Source organism: Nomascus leucogenys, chromosome X, assembly GCF_006542625.1.
Source record: "Nomascus leucogenys isolate Asia chromosome X, Asia_NLE_v1, whole genome shotgun sequence".
Classification (NCBI taxonomy): domain Eukaryota; kingdom Metazoa; phylum Chordata; class Mammalia; order Primates; family Hylobatidae; genus Nomascus; species Nomascus leucogenys.
The window spans coordinates 84,483,007-84,503,277 of record NC_044406.1 but is presented as its reverse complement, the minus strand read 5'-3'; the positions used below and the strand labels follow the sequence as shown (position 1 = coordinate 84,503,277).

The window sequence follows — 20,271 nt, the reverse complement described above, 5'->3', positions numbered from 1 at the left end:
CATGTAATGTGTTTAGAACAGTGGCTAGCACAGAGTAACCTTCCAATAAATGTTAGTGGCTATTATTCTTTTGATAGTTGAGGTCATTCACCTCAGGAACTACTTCGTTCAGCACTATGATTGTATGTCCTATAAAGCTTTTCCAGTTGAGACAAATTGAGAAATACTATCTCCCTATGTTCCTGTAGAATCTTAACCTACAATATCACTACCCAAAATGAGTAGTGGCTATTTGTTTTCACGTCCATCTCCCAAGTGGCAAGAAGGGTTCCTTCCAAACAGGAACCATCTTACTCAACTTTGTAACATCATTCTCTAACAGTGCCTTACACGCATATATAAATCCCTCTGCTGGAAATACCCTTTACTATCTTCTCTAACTAGCAAATTCCTCTTTTTTTTTTTTTTTTTTTTTTTTTTTTTTTTGAGACAGTGTCTTGCTCTGTCAACCAGGCTGGAGTGCAGTGACGCAATCTCAGTTCACTGCAACCTCCATCTCCCAGGGTCCAGCGATTCTCGTGCCTCAGCCTCCCAAGTAGCTGGTATTACAGGCATGTGCCAGCACACCCGGCTAATTTTTTGTGTGTTTAGTAGAGATGGGGTTTCACCACCATGTTGGCCATGCTGGTCTCAAACTCCTGACCTCAAGTGATCCACCCACCTCGGAATCTCAAAGTGTTGGGATTACAGGCGTGAGCCACTGCAACAGGCCACAAATCCCTCTTCATTCTTGAAAAACAAAATTGCTTCCAATGTGAAACATTCTCAAATGTTGATCTTAACAGGCAAACTTAAGATTCCCAGGGCAGTTTTCTTGCACCTCAACTATAATACTTACCACACTACAGTATAACTTATCGGTTCATCTGCACACCAGTTTCTCTAATTGGACTGTAAATTCCACTTCAGGAATCTCATTTTATTCATTGTCTTAGCCCAGCCCAAACAGAACATAACGTATGGCAGATCCTCAAAATTTTTTTGGATGAATGGCTGATGAACAAATGAAGCGAGCAAGGACTAAACAATACACAACATGCTTATCAAATGGAATTTAAAGGACTATGAAGAAACTGGGCTTCAGGTTATCATTTATAAATAGCTATGACTACTGTAATTTTTACAGAGAAGAATACTTTGAGTGAAATTCACATATTCATGTGTTTAATTTAAAAGGATAACAGGAATATATACATGTAGGCAGATATGGGAATTACAGCAATTAATTAAGAGTTTGTTTCTTTTCTTGAGTTTCCCTTTTGAAATAAAACCATTAGAAAATTTCATCATGATCATGAATAATATTATGTGGGGAAAATTTTTGAAAGATATAAAGATATAGATTGTTTCCTTCTTCAGTATAGGTTGTAATTTTCTGCTAAGCACACATTTGCATAGAACAGACCAAAGGAAAAAGAGATGATAGGCAGAAGCCCGGAAATGGGAAACGAAAGAGAAAGGAAAATGTAGAAACAAAAATAAAGACAGGAAAGAAGTGTGGTTTGCATTGGAAATGTACAATGGGAAAGACCTATATGTCATCTTAGATCCTACCGTAGTTGTACCTAGGTTTGATCTAAAACTGTTGAGTATGATAATTTTTACAAGTACTAAATTTCCTTCATAACAATAAAAATAATGTTCTGAAATGTCACATAAAATTTTCCTCTAGGAAAGCCACTATCTGCCATTCTTCTCTTCTACTTCTTAATTTCGGGACGAATAAACTGAAACAGGAATTACAGGAGGGAAGCATAGCAAGGTGGCCAAATAGAAGTCTACTGTGATCATCCTCCCCGCAAGAACACCAAATTGAACAAGTATCCACACAAAAATAACCTTCATGAGAACCAAAAATCAGGTAAGCTATCATAGTACCTGGTTTTAAATTCATACCACTGAAAAGAGGCAGTGAAGAAGGTAGGAAAGACCATTTTGAATCACCAACGCCATCACCCCCACCGCTATCCCACCACCCTCCACCCCCAACATACACCTCCTGGCAGCGGCCACATGGCACGGAGACAGATTCTATGCACTTTGGGAGGAGAGAGTACAATGATTGTGGGACTTTGCATTGTAACCCAATGCCAACATGTCACAGCAGAAAGCAATACGGGGTAAAACTCAGCCAGTGCCCACAGAGGGAACATTTAGACAAGCCCTAACCAAAAGAGGTAGGGCATATGCCAGCAATTTGTACCTGATTTCACTGCAAACCTCGCTACCACAGGCTAAAGTGCTCTGAAGTCCTAAATCAACTTATAACACAGTCTCGGCCACAAGAACTGCCATTCCTGGGCAACTCCTCCTGGTGTGGTGGGCACGGAGTCAGTGGACTTGGTTGGGGGCATATAACTTAGTGAGATACCACTAGGGCCAGCCAAGGGAGTGCTTGTGTCAGCCCCCCACCGCCACCCAGGCAGTGCAGCCCACAGCTTAGGTAGAGACCCCTTCCTTCCACTTGAGGAGAGGAAAGGGAAGAGTAAAGAGGACTTTGTTTTGCCACTTGGATACCAGCTCAGCCACAGGAGGACAGGGCACAATGAAGAGTCCTAAAGCCCCCATTGCAGACCCTAACTACCAGATGACATTTCTAGACATATCCTGGTCCAGAAGGGAATACATTGCTTTGAAGGGAAAGACAGACTCCTGGCAGGATTCATCACCTGCTTACTAAAGAGCCGTTGGGCACTGACTAAGCAGTCAGCAGTGGTAGCCAGGAAATACTAGCTGTGGGCCTTGAATGACAGTCAGGGATATGCTGGCTTCAGGTGTGACCCAATACATTCACAGCTTTGATGCCTACAGGGAGACACTACTTTTACTTGAGGAAAGCAGAGGGAAGAGTAAAGGGGAATTTCCTTACAGCTTAGGTATCAGCTCTGCTACAGCAGGGTAGAACACCAAGCAGGCTCTTGTGGTCCCTGCTTCCAGGCCTTGGCTCCTGGATGACATTTCTGGACCTGCCCTGTGCCAGAGGGGAGCACATTCACCTGAAGGGTGAGTCCCAGGCCAGGAGGCATTCACCACAAGCTGCCTGAAGAGCCCTTGGGCCGGCCTTCAATGAACATCAAAGTAGTCAAGCAGTATTTGCTGCAGGCCTGGGGTGGTGATGGGCACAGGGAGAACCTCCTCTGCTTGTGAAAAGGGGAGGGAAGTGTGGGACAGACTTTGTCTTGTGGCTTGGGACCCAGCTCGGCTCTCACACAAAAAAGCACTAGGCAGATTCCTAAGGTTCCCAACTCCAGGCCATGGGTCCCAGATGGCATCTTTGGATCAGCCCAAAGCCAAAGGGTACTCACTGCCCTGAAAGGAAGAAGACAACCCTGGCTGGCTTTGGCACGTGCTAACCGTAGAACCCTAGGGCCTTGAGCAAACATAGGCAATAGCCTGGCAGTGTTTACCATATGCCTTGTATGAGAACCAGTGTTCTGCTGCCTTCAGGTCTGACCCAGCGCAGTCCCAGTGGTGGTGGCCACAGGAGCATTTATGTCACCCCTTCCCCAGCTCCAGGTAGCTCAGCACACAGAATAGAGACTGTTTAGGAGACAGTAAGGAAAAAGAACAAGAGTCTCTGCCTGGCAATACAGAGAATTCTTCCAGATATTATCTAATGCCACCAAGGCAGTTCCTCTACAAGTCTGCAAAAGCCACAGCATTAGTGGGCTTGGGATGCCCCTAATGAAGATACGACTGCAGTCACCAAAAACTTAGATCACAATAGTCAAGTCCCTTCAAATACCTGAAAAGTCTTCCCAAGAAAGATGGGTACAAACAAGCCCAGAGTGCCAAGACTACAATAAATATTTAATTCATCAATACCCGGACACCAAGGAATATCCATAAGAATCAAGACCATTAAGGAAAACATATCCTCAATAAATGAATTAAGGCATCGGGGACCAAACCTGGAGAGGAAAATATGTATGTGACCTTACAGATGGAGAATTCAAAATACCCATTTTGAGGAAATTCAATGAAATTCAAGATAACACAGAGAAGGAATTCGGAATCCCAGCAGAAATATTTAACAAAGAGACATAAATAATGACAAATAATCGAGCAGAAATTCTGGAGTTAGAAAATGCAATGTCATACTGAAGAATGCATCAGTCTCTTAAGAGCAGAAATGATAAAGCTGAAGAAACAATTAGTCAGCTTAAAAACAGGCTATTTAAAAATACACAAAGGAGACAAAAGAAAAAAGAACAAAATAGAATGACACATGCCTACTAGGTATAGAAAACAGCCTTAAGGCCAGGTGCGGTGGCTCACATCTGTAATCTCAGCACTTTGGGAGGCCAAGGCAGGTGGATCATGAGGTGAGGAAATTGAGACCATCCTGGCTAACACGGTGAAACTCCATCTCTACTAAAAATACAAAAAATTAGCCGGGCATGGTGGTGGGCGCCTGTAGTCCCAGCTACTCAGGAGGCTGAGGCGGTAGAATGGTGCGAACCTGGGAGGCGGAGCTCTTGCAGCGAGCCAAGATCGTGCCACTGCACTCCAGCGTGAGCGACAGAGCAAGACTCCATCTCAAAAAAAAAAAAAAAAAAGAAAACAGCCTTAAAAGATCAAATAGACAACATCAGAAAACTTTCTAAACCTAGAGAAAGATACCAATATATAAAAAATATAGAACATAAATATAGATTTAACCCAAATAAGATTACCTCAAGACACTTAACAACCAAATTCCCAAAAGTAAAAGATAAAGAATAGATCCTAAAATCATCAAGAGAAAGGAGACAAATAACATGCAATGGAGCTCCCATAAATTGGGCAGCACACTTCTCAGTGGAAACCTTACAGGCAGCAGAGAGTGGTATGACATACATACAGTGCTGAAGAAAAAGAACTATTATCCGAGATAGTATATCCAGAGAAAATATTCTTCAAACATGAAGGACAAATAAACACTTTCCCAGATAAACAAAAGTTAAGGGATTTCATCAACAAGAAATGCTAAAGAAAGTTCTTCAATCAGAAAGAAAAGGACATTAATGAGCAAGAAGAAATCATTTGAAGGTGCAAAATTCACCAGTAACAGTAAGTACACAGAAAAAACACAGGATATTGTAATACTGTAATCGTGGTGTGTAAACTACACATATCTTGAGTAGAAACACTAAAAGATGAACAGATCAAAAATAATAACTACAACAAAAATTTTACAAGACATAGTACAATAAGATATAAAGAGAAAAAACAAAAAGTTAAAAAGCAAGGGGATGAAGCTAAAGTGTAGAGTTTTTATTAGTTTTCTCTTTGTCTGTTTATGCAACCAGTGTTTAGTTAGCATCAGTTTAAAATAATGAGTTATAAGATATTATTTGCACGCCTCATGACAACCTCAAATAAACAACATACAAAGGATACACAGACAATAAAAAACAAGAAATGAAAACATACCACCAGAGACAATCACCTTCTCTAAAAGGAAGACAGGAAGAAAGGAAAGAAGAAAGAGAAAACCACAAGACAACCAGAAAAATATAACAAAATGGAGGATTAAGTCCTTACTTATCAATAATAACATTGAATGTAAGTGCACTAAACTCTCCAATCAAAAGACATAGAGGGGTTAAATGTTTTTTTTTTTTTTAAAAAAAGCCCTGGCTTTTATAGTTCATTAAAATGCATTGCTGCTTTCAAGAAACACGCTTCACCTGTAAAGACACACATAGAAAATAAAGGGATGGAAACAGATATTCCATGCCAATGGAAAAAGAGCAGGAGTAGACAAAATATATTTCAAAACTGTAAGAAGAGAGAGACAAGGTCATTATAAAATGTTAAAGGAGTCATTTCAGCAAGAGCATATAATGATTCGAAATATATATGCAGCCAACACTGGAGCACCCAGATATGTGAAACAGACATTATTAGAGCTAAAGACAAAGATAGAACCCAATGCAATAATAGCTAGAGACTTCAACACTCCACTTTCAGCACTGGACAGACCTTCCAGACAGAAAATCAACAAAGAAACATCAGATTTAATCTGCACTATAGACCAAATGGATCTAATAGATATTTACAGAGCATTTCATGCAAGGACTGCAGAATAAAAATTCTCTTCCTCACCATATGGATCATTCTCAAGGACATACCACAAAACACGTCCTAAAACATTAAAAAAACGTGAATGTTTGACCATAATGGAATAAAACTAGAAATCAATAACAAAGGGGATTTTGGAAGCTATACAAAAACATGGAAATTGAACAATATGCTCCTGAATGACCAGTTGGTTAGTACAGAGATTAAAAAGAAAATTTAAAAATTTACTGAAACAAATGAAAATGAAAACACATCATACCAAAACTGATGGGATACAACAAAAGCAGTACTACAAAGAAGTTTAGAGCTATAACCTCCTACAACAAAAAAAAAAAAAAGAAAAAGAAAAACTTCAAATAAATAACCTAACAAGGCATTTTAATCAACTAGGAAAGCAAGATCAAACCAATAAAATCAGTGGTTGGGTGTGGTGGCTCACGCCTGTAATCCCAGCACTTTGGGAGGCCGAGGTAGGTGGATCACAAGGTCAGGAGATCAAGACCATCCTTGCTAACACGGTGAAACCCCATCTCTACTAAAAGTACAAAAAATCAGCCGGGCAAGGTGACAGGTGCCTGTAGTCCCAGCTACTTGGGAGGCTGAGGCAGGAGAATGGCGTGAACCTGGGAGGCGTAGCTTGCAGTGAGCCGAGATCACGCCACTGCACTCTAGCCTGGGCAACAGAAGCGAGACTCCATCCCCAAAAAAATAAAATAAAATTCCTAGACGCATACAACCTACCAAGATTGAATCATGAAGAAATCCAAAACCTGAACAGACCAATAAACAAGTAATGAGACTGAAGCCAAAATAAAAAGTCTCCTAGTAAAGAAACCCGAGAGACGGTTTCACTGCTAAATTCTACTAAACATTTAAAGAAGAATTCATACCAATCCTACTGAAAATATTCAAAAAAAAAATAGAGGAGGAGGGAATACTTCCAAATTCATTCTACAAGGCCAATATTACCATTATACCAAAACTAGACTAGGACACATCAAAAAAGAAAACTACAGGCAGTATGTCTGATGAATATTGATGCAAAAATCCTCAGCAAAATAACAGCAAACCGAATTCAACAATACATTAGAAAAATCATTCACCATGACCAAGTGGGATTCACCCTGGGGATGCAAGGATGGTTCAACATGTGCAAATCAATGTGATATAACATATCAACAGAATAAAGGATAAAAATCTTATTATTTCAATTGATGCTGAATAGGCATTTGATAAAATTCAACATCCCTTCATGATAAAAACCTGCAAAAAACTAGAGACAGAAGGAACATACTTCAACACAGTAAGAGCTATTATATGGCAGACCAACAGCTAGCATCATACTGAAAATGGAGAAAAACTAAGAGCTTTTCCTCTAAGATCTGTAACACAACTAGGATGCCCACTTTCACCACTGTTATTCAGCATAATACTGGAAGCCCTAGCTAGAGCAAGTAAATAACAGAAAGAAATAAAGGACCTCCAAATTGGAAAGGAAGAAGTCAAATTAGCCTCATGTGCAGTTAATATAATCTTATATTTGGAAAAACCTAACAACTCAATCAAAAAACTGTAAGAGCTGACAAGTTCAGTAAAGTTGCAGGACACAAAATCAACACATAAAAATCAGAGGCATTTCTATACACCAATGGCAAAAAATCTGAAAAATAAGTCAAGAAAGTAGTCCCATTTACAATAGCTACAGATAAAATAAAATATCTAGGAATTAACCAATGAACTGAAAGATCTCTACCATGAAAACTCTAAAAGATTGATGAAGGAAACTGAAGAGGACACCAAAAAAATTTAAAAGATATTCCATGTTGATGGATTGCAAGATTCAATATTGTTAAAATGCCTATGCTACCCAAAGCAATCTACAAATTCAGTGTGATCTGTATCAAAATTCCAGTGACATTCTTCACAAATATAGATGCGTACAACCTACCAAGAAAAAAATCCTACAACTTTTATGGAACCACAAAAGACTGAGAATAGCCAAAACCATCCTGAGTAAAAAGAACAAAACTGGAAAAATCATATTACCTGACTTCAAATTACACTACAGATCTATAGTAAACAAAACACCATGGCACTGGCATAAAAACAAGCACACAGAAAAATGGAACAGAATAGAGAACCCGGAAAGAAATCCATACATCTACAGTGAACTTATTTTTGACAAAGATGCCAAGAACATACACTGGGGGAAAGGACAGTGTCTTCAATAAATGATATTTGGAAAACTGGATATCTATATGTGGAAGAATGAAACTAGCCCCTATCTTTCACTATATACAAAAATCAAAATAGATTATAAGACCTCAAACTATGGAACTACTAAAAGAAAACATTGGGAAAACTGTCTAGGACACTGGTCTAGGCAAAGATTTCTTGAGTAATATCCTAAAAGCACAGGCAACTAAGGCAAAAATGGACAAAAAGGATCACATCAAGTTAAAAAGCTACTGCAAGGCAAATGAAACAATCAGCAAAGTAAAGAGCATCCCACAGGATGGTAGGAAATATCTGCAAAATGCCCATCTGATAAGAGATTAATAACCAGAATATATAAGGAAGTCAAACAACTCAATAGGAAAAAATCTAATAATGCAATCAAACAATGGGCAAAAAATCTGGATAGACGTTTCTCAAAAGAAGACATACAAATAGCAAACAGGTATGTGAAAAGGTGCTCAATATCACTGATCATCAGAGAAATGCCAATCAAAACTATAATCAGATATTATCATACCCCAGCCAAAATGGCTTTCATCTGAAAGACAGGCAATAACAAAGGCTGGCGAGGATGTGGATTAAAAGGAAGCCTTGTATACTGTTGTTGGTAGGAAAGTAAATTAGTACAACCTCTATGGAGAACAGTTTGGAGGTTCCTAAAAAACTAAAAATTGAGCTACCATATGATCCAGCATTCCCACTGCTGGGTATATGCCCAAAAGAAAAGAAATCAGTATATCAAAGAGATATCTGCACTCCTATGTTTGTTGCAGCACTGTTTACAATAGCTAAGATTTGGAACAAAACAAACTGTCCATCAACGGAAGAATAAATAAAGAAAATGTGGTAAACATACATGATGGAGTACTATTCAGCCAGTAAAAAAAAAAAAAAAAGAATGTGATCCTGTCAATTGCAACAACATGGATGGAACTGGTGATCATTATGTGGCATGAAATAAGCCAGGCACAGAAAAAGAAGCTTCACATATTCTCACTTATTCATGAGAGCCAAAAATTCAAACAATTGAAGTCATAGAGATAGATAGTAGAACGATGGTTAGCAGAGGCTAGGAAACGTAGGTGTCTAGGGAGAAGGCCTAGTTAATGGGTACAAAAGTATAGTTAGATGAAATAAGTAAGATCTAGTATTTGACAGCACAACAGGGTGAGTACAGTCAACAATAATTTATTTTACACTTTAAAATAACTAAAAGATTATAATTAGATTGTGTATAACAAAAAGCATACGTACTTGAGGTGTTGCATATCACATTTACCCTGATGTCATTATTACACATGGTATGCCTGTATCAAAATATTTAATGTACTTTATAAATACTTATACCTACTATGGACCCACAAAAATAAACATTAAAAACAATTGGAAATGTTAAGAAAACTTAGAACATAATTCATTTTTCTATCTCATAACTAATAATATATTGAGAAGTGGTCAGTCTGATACAAGTAAAAATAATAAGGAAAAGGGAAACATACTTAGATCTTGACCTAAGAATTAACAAAGTCTTCTATGAATCAATATGTTCTTGCTTTAGTAAAATGTGAATTTTATCTGTTGCTTTGCTAACATTGAACATTAGTTGTCACAACAGTAAATGAAATTGAGGCTTTGCACTCAGATAGTTTGATCATACGTGTTCCACTCTGTATAGGGATGGGCCACATGACACTGATGCAAACATATATATATATTCATTACAAATTATCACTTCTTTTCATGGCAAAGTAAAGGGATAAAACTTTTAATAATGTACTCAAGCTTAGCTATATAAAAACATGTAATGCTTAAATACACACAGTTAATCCAATGTGCAAATGAGTATTTAAGACTATAGATACATGGATTAGATTTGACCTACTGAGTGACAACAGACTCACAGACTCTCAGCCACTGAGACTGATATATATTTGTGGATTATTGACTTGAATTATCAAGACAGTATTTGTCCATCACCTTTTTTTTAAACAGAAAAGCTAATTATATCTATGTATTACTTCTCTCTCTGATCTTGGGATGCTCATTCTGTTTTCAAGAAAAAAAAAAAACTTTCATAAAATATTGAACCATATTTGGAAAAATCAACATTCTTTCAAATGCAGAGGTACTTAAATACATTGCTAAATAGGATTACCTTTGTCAAGCAAAGTGGAAAAAAATCAAGGCTACAGATATAATCTACAATCCTTAAAGTTTCTAGGATCTTCTTCTATTAGAGTTAAATAAAAAAAAATAAAAAAAGATACAGAGAGAATTCAACACTGACATACTCCATACTAATAATAAATACACTTGGCTTTGTGTTTTATTGTTTTGTTTTGTTTTTGAGGTGGAGTCACACATTGTTGCCCGGGCTGGAGTGCAATGGCGTGATCTAGGCTCGCTGTAACCTCCGCCTCCCAGGTTCAAGCGATTCTCCTGCCTCAGCCTCCCGAGTAGCTGGGATTACAGGCGCTTGCTACCATGCCTGGCTAATTTTTTTTGCATTTTTAGTAGAGGCAGGGTTTCACTCTGTTGGCCAGGCTAGTCTTGAACTCCTGACCTCGTGATCTACCCACCTTGGCCTCCCAAAGTGCTGGGATTACAGGCGTGAGCCACCGTACCTGGACTGGCTTTGTGTTTTAAAGCAATCATAAATCACCTCAACTCCTGTATTTACCCAGTTTTGTATTATGTAAGTTAATTTAAAATAAATTTGCATACCCTGAACATTTCCCCACTGAGGAAGTTAGTCAGGAAATAGCTTGAACAAAACACCCACTGGTGTTGTGAAGGGAACAAAACAAATAGATGACCTGTTTCTTACCTTCAAAAGGCTAGAAATGGTTGAGGACACCAAAGAGAACATTTAAAAGTAACTCAAGGGCATTTAGGAAGCAAAATGCTCATGTTAATGGAATGCATATTAAGAAAATGAAAGGCTCCGCTCAGGCATAGTTAACTCTCTTCAGTATTCTCAAAGCTGGTATGAGGAATAATTAGAAGAAACAAAGGAGATTGTAAAGGAGGTAAGTTCAGTGATTAGTTGAGTCAAATGTATCAGAAATTTTATTTGGGCAAGTGGTATGTGACAGGCACATGGGCTGACAGTGTGACAGTGTGGATAAGTGAGAAAAACCAAATTGGCCTGGTTGAAGCAAGGGTACAACCTAAACCCCACTGAATTTGAGAGCAATGGGGCTTAGATGGTGAACTGATGGATAACAATGGCAGATTAATCTTTGGGAAAATACTAATTTTTATTTTCATAATCACTAGTGCTACATTTTTCATTTAAAGGAAATATAATTTTACAAAACTCAAAGTAGACGTGTGTGTGTGTGTGTGTGTGTGTGTGTTCATTTGTATGTGGGGGTGGCATCTTGCTATGTTGCTCAGGCTGGTTTTGAACTCCAGGGCTCAAGCGATAAACCCATCTCAGCCTCTCGAGTAGCTAGGACTACTGGCACATGGGCAAATATTATAAATGTTTTACAGAAACTCATGTTTATGGAAATCTGAATCACTAAATTAAGAATCAAGAGCGATGAATGAACACTATTTAGCTAAAAGCTGCAGGATTAAATGAATCGTGAAAATTTTAGCCATCTCTGTTTACTGAAGACAGAAAAAATTTCAATTCCACAACTGCCAGGCCTTTACTTTGAAAGTGGACAATTGGGAAATATTGTATTCCTATCACTGATTTCTTTTTTAGCCTATGTCTTCTACTCACAGTGGTTAAAGCCAATGCCTGAGTCTTTTTCTTTTATTTATCATTAACCCTATTCTCTTCCACTCTCGAGTGTGACTTTTATCACATTTTAGGTGTACAAATACATAGTTTCATAACAGATATCAATAGAAAGATAATTCCATAAATTGTTGTATCAGTCCATTTTCATGTTGCTATGAAGAAATACCCAAGACTGGCTAATTTATAAAGAAAAAGAGATTTAATGGACTCACAGTTCCACATGGCTGGGGAGGCCTCACAATCATGGTGGAAGGCAAAGGAGGAGCAAAGGCATGTCTTACATGGCAGCAAGCAAGAGTGCATGTGCATGGGAACTGCTATTTATAAAAGCATCAGTTCTTGTGAGACTTATTCACTATCATGAGAACAGCATGGGAAAAAACCACCTCCATGATTCAATTACCTCCCACCAGGTCCCTCCCACAACACATGGAGATTATGGGAGCTACATTTCAAGATGAGATTTGGGTGGGAACACAGCCAAACTATATCAATTGCATTTCAGTGTTAATTTTATCCCCCTGGAAAAACCAAAACAATGGATACATGTACCAACATTTTGTACATTTACTTCATGGTTCTTACCCTGAAGGAACTCATTATTCAAAAATGAAAGAAAAATACATAGACACACTTAAGCCATGAAGTACAAGTACTACCACACAAGTCATCAGAAGAGCTATATTCAAAATTAGATTTTTTTTTTTTTTTTTTTGAGACAGAGTCTCGCTCTGTCGCCCAGGCTGGAGTGCAGTGTGCAAATTCAGCTCACTGCAAGCTCCGCCTCCTGGGTTCATGCCATTCTCCTGCCTCAGCCTCCCGAGTAGCTGGACTACCAGCGCCCACCACCGCGCTGGGCTAATTTTTTGTATTTTTAGTGGAGACAGGGTTTCACCATGGTCTCAATCTCCTGACCTCATGATACGCCAACCTCGGCCTCCCAAAGTGCTGGGATTACAGGTGTGAGCCACCGTGCCTGGCCAATCGAAATTAGACTCTTAATTACCAGCTTTATAACCATAAGCAAATTTATTACTGGCCCACAGTTTCCTCATCTACCAAATAAGATCAGTGTACTAAAGTGCTAGCCAGCTCACAGACACTATAGGGAAGCTGAGCAGGTAGTAATACTGTCAAAATTGTCAAAGGTGTAGATCACAGTCCCTGAAGACAGATGACAAAGAACTGACTACATCCCTGGATTCAAAAATATCTGCTGCTATAATAAGTGAACATTATTGACAGTGATAAAAACAATTACAACGAATACCATCTGTAACATGCGGCAGGTACCATTTTAAACATTTTACAATTATTAACTCAATTGTCAATAATCCTAAATGGTACATACTATTATTATCCCCATTTTATAGATGAAGAGACTGAGATATGACGTATCATTCCCAAGATCAGACCAGTTACGAAGTGGCTTAAGTGAGTTTTGAACCCAATGAGTCTACCTCCAGAGCCCGCATCTCTAATCCTGCTTCTCTAACCCAGCGCTATTTGCTAATGGGTCTTTGGTTCACATTTTATAATGACCTCCTGCAGATCAGCATAAAGAACAAATAAAGCAAGTGAAGTTCACTAACATATATTCTGTAGTAAAGGGCTACGTTTGGCAGAGAAATGCAGGTACATCAATCCCTCATTTTGATCATTAAAGACAATTGAAAAACGTATTTGGCTTCAATCAACAACATCAAAAAGTTTTAATAATATGAAAAGAATCCAGTTTTTCAAACTAAAAATGATTAATGTGTCCTCCATAAACTGAGCATTATCGTTTTTTTCCTTATAGAAAGAAAAAAAGAGGGATCATTAAATTGAGTTGGTTCTAATACAACTGTCATTTTTCCCCCCAATTCAAAAATCTGCTCAGTAAACTATCACAGAAAATATGAAATAGATTTTAGGTATTTTGTCTCCTTATTTTGTGATAAGTGACATGGAGTTTATTAATATATCCTAAAAAATGCCACAGAAGTTAAAGGTAAATATTAATTACTATTTTTACTGAGGTACAATATACACATTTCTTCAGTGCATTACTACTTCTACTGACTGGCAAAATACACAATTTAAATCACAGGATATAGAAGCTAAGGATGTCCTGTAAATAAAAAGCATTTGCTGCCTCCATAAAATTCTGTCAATTAACTATGAATATAGCCTCCCACAATTTAATCTGATAAAAAGTCAGCATTAGTGGACAAAAGCATGAATTATACAAATGATAGCTGGTTGCCTACCTTACACATTTTAGCACTAAATTCACCACCTCACCTTTAATATTTATGCTATCCACTGAAATATCTTTTCAAATAGGAATATTAAAAGTGTGACATTTAATATAATCAAAATGATCATGATCACAATCATCTGATGAAACGAGAAAATCCAACAAAGTACACAAGACATTGAAGATTCTTAACAAAATGAAGATGATTATTGAGATGGAGGTATGAATACAGTCCCGCCTAGAGAAAGGGCAATGACGACTCAAGGTCTTCCATAAGACCTATGAAACTCACAAAATCTCATAAGATGAAGAACAGTTGTATTCAGAGCTTTGAGACTCTGAGACATATCTATAATCATTAGTAACCAGAAGTCTCATGACTCTTGGATGCCATACAAAGTTTAACAGAATTGAATACTACAATGAAAAATCTTGGCAAAAACCCAAGGAGTCATAGGATATGCATCAGTTTGCTAAATGTGATTCAAAAACCTAAGTTATAAGGTCATTTTTACCATAGAGCACGATGTATGGGGGAATGATGCTGTACATACCATCCAAGCTTATCTTACACACTGAGGCAAAAAAATTCTGAGGGCTAATTTCACCATACTTATACAACTCCTAGACACAACAACGATAGCATCTCTAGGATGCATACATTTAAAAACATTTCTCAATATGCCATATCAACAGAACATAAATATGTGCACCTCTAAGTATAGATAACAAAAATACACAGAGGAATGTGATCTTTGTATAGACTAACCTAGGAATTTTCCATTCAAGTAATCACTGACATAAATAAAAGAGATAATCCCAAGATTTTTTTTACACTATATTCACATGTCTTATTAGGCCTTTAAAACAATTGTGTTTATAACCATCTCCTTAACGAGGTCGGGGGTGAGAAAAACTATCACCATGAAACAACTGCAACTCTTATTTCAGGTGGCAACAAATCTGACTGTTCGCAAAATATACTTTACTGATTAGGTGACAGGAAAGAGTTATAAATAAGAGTATATCGCAGGTTTTCTTCACTGACTTTATTTTGTGGCTTTACTAGTTTGGAATGTGATTTCACAGATCAAATTGTGGGTATCTAAGCTCAATATCGAATATCAAAAATACACTGAAATCAACAAAATCATCAGTGCTTTTGGAATAACCACACAATTCCATCTCATCCAAATGCATGGCATATATACATAGTCATTGAGAATAATATAACTATAGCAATTCAAACTAAGTATCTATTAAATAAGGATTGTGACTGTGACCACTAAGTTTTGACACTTAACACACACTCTAATTAAGGCAATATTTAATTAACTAGCGGTAGTTACTAAGAAAAATAATGAGCAAAATCTGGCCTTATCATTAGACAATTTCTTAACAATTGTGACAGTATTGTCAGTGAGAATTCAACTACCTAGTTCATTTCTGTCAACATTTTACTGACAAAAATGCCCTAATAGAATCCTTGACCTTCAATAAAGAGTTTAAATGCATCAAGCACAAATCATTAAGTATTTTTCAAAAGCATACCATGGCAATTCTGACATTTTACAAGGTCATTTTTCAGAAGCATAAATGGATAAAGGTTTTACTCTGTAAAATTACTAACATAACTTTTATGAATTGTATGAAATTAAAATTAACTAGGTCAATCATATTCAATGTTTTCTTTGCTAGTATCAAAAACTGTGTGACAAAAATAATTTAAATCAAAAATGGTCATTTCCACATTTCCAACCATTATACTCAATTGTGAACGAAGCAATCTAAGGATGAAACTTACTGGAGAATTAACTTTCAAAAGAACTGCTTTGAATTTCAGATTCTCAGCTATTTGTCTGACTGTATTTTATCTCTAGGTGAAGGGTAGAGATAAATAAGCATATAATGTAATGTGGCACTTCATAGAAATCTAGGGTGTAAATACAATGGAAGCAATTAAATTCATGATTTGAGTTGTTAACCCTTTCTTTTTTTCAAGCCTAGTTATTTAAATAGGACTATCTGCTTTGATTAGGTTTGGATTTTATATGAATGTCTGATGTCACATTTTTTTAATATTAACTAGGATCCTAGACTCAGAAAATATACTCTTCATATATTCTTCTGAGCTACAATCTTCTACACATGACTACCTATAAGACAGTAGCCTACAGCCACTTAACTGAGGAAAAAAAAAAAAAGAAAATATACTCCTCAGGTATTAACTGCCTTAACCAATATTACAGTATATTCAAATAGTTAATCTTTAGAGAGGGCTAAACTAACACATTTCATTCATTTGTCAACTGTCTCCTTTGTAAACTGTGATGTGTGTACTGCTGTAAGGTATTATATATTAATAAAATTTGCCAATTTTCCATAACAAATTGGACCCAATTTTATTTTGAAGTGTGGCTGAGAATACCCAGTGAGGCTTCAACTACTGAATACCTCCAAAATCCTTAGCCTCAGCCCAGACTGGTCCATGAGTTCCAGATCATATGCTTTACTAGTTGCTGAACATCTCCAGCTGCTTATCATATTCAATAGGATTTAACAATTCATTCTTTCTCTTAACAAACTTTATATTCCTCCTGTATTATCTCAATGACTGACATCACCAGATACCTCCAATGGTCCTAAACTCCAAAGAATCCCAATCTGTCTTCCATCTACACTAAGTGTTAGAAAATAATACATTAAGATCAATAACATTCTTGATACTGCCAAACCTAAAATATATTTGCTGCCTTTATCCGACTTAACTCTAAGCAATAATCTACACAACTAAACTAGTCCCTCCTTTCTTCCTGAAACAGTTTCTTCTCCTGGCATTTATTATACCATATTGTTCTTCATTTTGCCACTTCTTTGTTGGCATTTTCTTTGCTGGCTGCTCTTCTTCCCATTGGCCCTTCAAATATTAGCATTCAGGAATTAATCCTGGGCCCTCTTTATTTTTCTCTTTCTACAGTTCTTCTTTAGGTAATTGATATGGTTAGGCTTTGTGTCCTCACCAAAATCTCATCTTGAATTGTAATCCCCATAATCCCCACGTGTCAACGGAGAGACCAAGTAGAGGTAATTGAATCATGGGGGCGGTTTCACCCATGCTGTTCTCATGATAGTGAGTGAGTTCTCATGACATCTGAATAGTTTTATAAGGGGCTCCTCCTGCTTCTTTTGGCACTTCTCCTTCCTGCTGCCTTGTGAAGAAGGTGCCTTGCTTCCCCCTCACATTCTGCCATGATCGTAATTTTCCTGAGGCCTCCCCAGCCACGCTGAACTGTGAGTCAATTAAACCTCTTTCCTTTATAAATTACCCTGTCTCGTGTATTTCCTTATAGCAATGTGAGAATGGACTAATACAGTAATTTTATACATTCTCATGGTTTTAAATTCCGTACATACATGGATGGACTCCCAACCTCTCCCTCAAAGCCATATATTCTTCTGAGCTACAAACTTTCTACACATGACTGCCTACAAGACAGTAGCCTATAGCCATTTAACTATCTTATTTCTCAAATGTATTATGTCTGAAGCTTAACTTTTGTTTTTTCCATTCATCCTTATCGCAGTAAGTAGCACTGTCATCCAACTTGCTGCATGAGCAAGATACGTGGGAATCATATTGGACTTCTGCTTCCCCTTTGTCTCTCACTTCCCCAGGTTTAATATGTCACTAATTCACTGTTAAGTTCACTTTCTAAATATTTAGCTCCCCCTTTACATCCTCACTTCTACTGCTTTAGTTCAAGTCATTACAATGTCTAACTGAGGCTTGTTTAAAAGCCTCCTAATTTTCTCCCATTAATCCTAAACTTTCCTACCAAAAGCAATCATTCTAAAATGCAATTTGATCATACCATCACAAAACCCTGATTAAAAATACATTTAAGGTTACCCATAGGTTACAGTTAAAAGGTCCTTTATCAGTTGTCTCTAATGTACCTCCCTCCTGTCCTTCATACCACATTCTCCAACCAAACATTTCATGCCTTACTCCCCATCATGTGACACTGTATCATACCCTTGTCCATGTAGTTTCTTCTGCCCTGAAGACCCTTCCGTTTTTTGGAAATAAAAATCTACATAGCCCTGAAATCCCAGTTCAAATATTATTTTTCTCTGAAAACATCTCAATTCATCTTTAATCGTTCTTTAATAATATTATTCCTCCATGCCTCTTTAGAGCAGTTACCACATTGTAGTATAGCAATTACTTTATATATCTGCCTGATACAGTTAGGCTCTGAGTCCCCACCCAAATCTCGTTTTAAATTGTAATCCCCAGTGTTGGGGGAGGGACCTGGTGGGAGGTGACTGCATCATGGGGGCAGATTTCCCCCTTGGTATTCTCATGATAGTGAGTTCTCATGAGACCTGGTTGTTTGAAAGTGTGTAGCACTTCCCCCTTCACTCTCTCTCCTGCCAGCCATGTCAAGATGTGCTTGCTTCCACTGTGCCTTCTGCCATGATTATAAGTTTCCTGAGGCCTTCCCCAAAGCAGAAGCCTGTACAGCCCACAGAACCATAAGCCAATTAAACCTCTTTTCTTTATAAATGACAGACTCACATACGTCTTTATAGCAGTGTGAGAACGAACTAATACGCTTCCTCTCTTTTGAAAATAAGGAGCTCTTCGAGGATGCAAACCACATCTTATTCATCTTAGTATCTCTAGCTGCCAAGAACATGAGGGCCTAAGGTATAAAACTCTCTCCCAAAAAGTCAAGATATTGGTTTACTGGCCTTCTTCACCAATAATCCTATGACAAGAAGTAATTCTTCCTCTGGATTAACATGGAACACTCTCCAGTGGACCACAATCAGAGCGTCTTGTCACACTGGTGTGATATTATCAGTTTTAAAGTAACAAAGAATATTATTTTTGTAAATACTTTGTTGAAATTTTTGATCCAACAACTTTTTAACAAAACAAAGTGGATTCCATGTTTTTTCTAGAATGAAGTCATTGTAACTTGTTTGTATCCCACCAGGTCTTTTGGGAGAGAGAGAACACAACAGAATTGCCACTTACACCATCTTTTCAGCTAGAAGCAAGTTTGTAGACTTCATTACTGATTCCCCACTTAAAGATAGTCTCTTTATTCTGCCCTTTGAATACCTTCTAGAAAAGTCTCTTTTGTTAATTCTACCTGTATGCATTGGTCATATCATCACCCCATCTTATTCCCTGAGCTGTAATCAGTTGTGATCATCACACATGGATTAATTGGATATACAAAATGCAAAGCAAAGGCACACTGCCTGCTAACACAAACATCGGAATAATACCTTAAATAAATGGAATAGGAAAACTATTTGGGGAAGTAGCAGGGAGAGAATGGGCAGGTCATTCCATATCATGCCTGTGGCTTAAAAGAGAAAGAAATATGTTGGTATGAGATATAATATGCTCAGTATTACAAAACATCATCCATTATCTGACTTTTTTTGTCAGGAAAGCTCTGTTCCAGATCTCTTTCCAGAAATACTTTTAATTAGGAGCAAGTACTAAAGTATTAAAGGGACTACGACAAATCACACGGCTTGTGTTAAAAAGACAAAGGGTAAATCTTTTTTTGTTATCTGCTTTCATTATATTGGTTTTATCACTGCCCTTTGCCCAATCATCTTTTCACAGTTCTATTGAGGTTTAATGCCAACTAACCAGTCAAAATACTACTGTCAATAATCTTCCTAATAGTTCTAAATGGATCCAACTTCTCTATAATCATCATATTAACATTTCAGGCTAGAGAGTAGTCTAGCAGTATGCATATCAAGGATATTCCCCTATACTTGTGAAGTATACATCTATGAACTTTAAATAACCATTGTGAACCCCAGGGACTATGAAAATTCAGTCAGGGTATGGGTCTCAATGTGTTTGACCACCTAGAGATGCATAATATATTTCAGGGGAAAGAGACAGTGAAGGAAACCCTTTGAAAAGATA

The 20,271-nt window shown here is 37.4% G+C and overlaps 1 protein-coding gene across 1 annotated transcript in view; it reads right to left on the bottom strand.

Annotated features, from left to right (window-relative positions):
• DIAPH2 (diaphanous related formin 2) overlaps positions 1-20,271 on the bottom strand; it is a 938,691-nt gene that overhangs the window by 612,980 nt on the left and 305,440 nt on the right. The gene's annotated exons all lie outside the window — the stretch shown is intronic.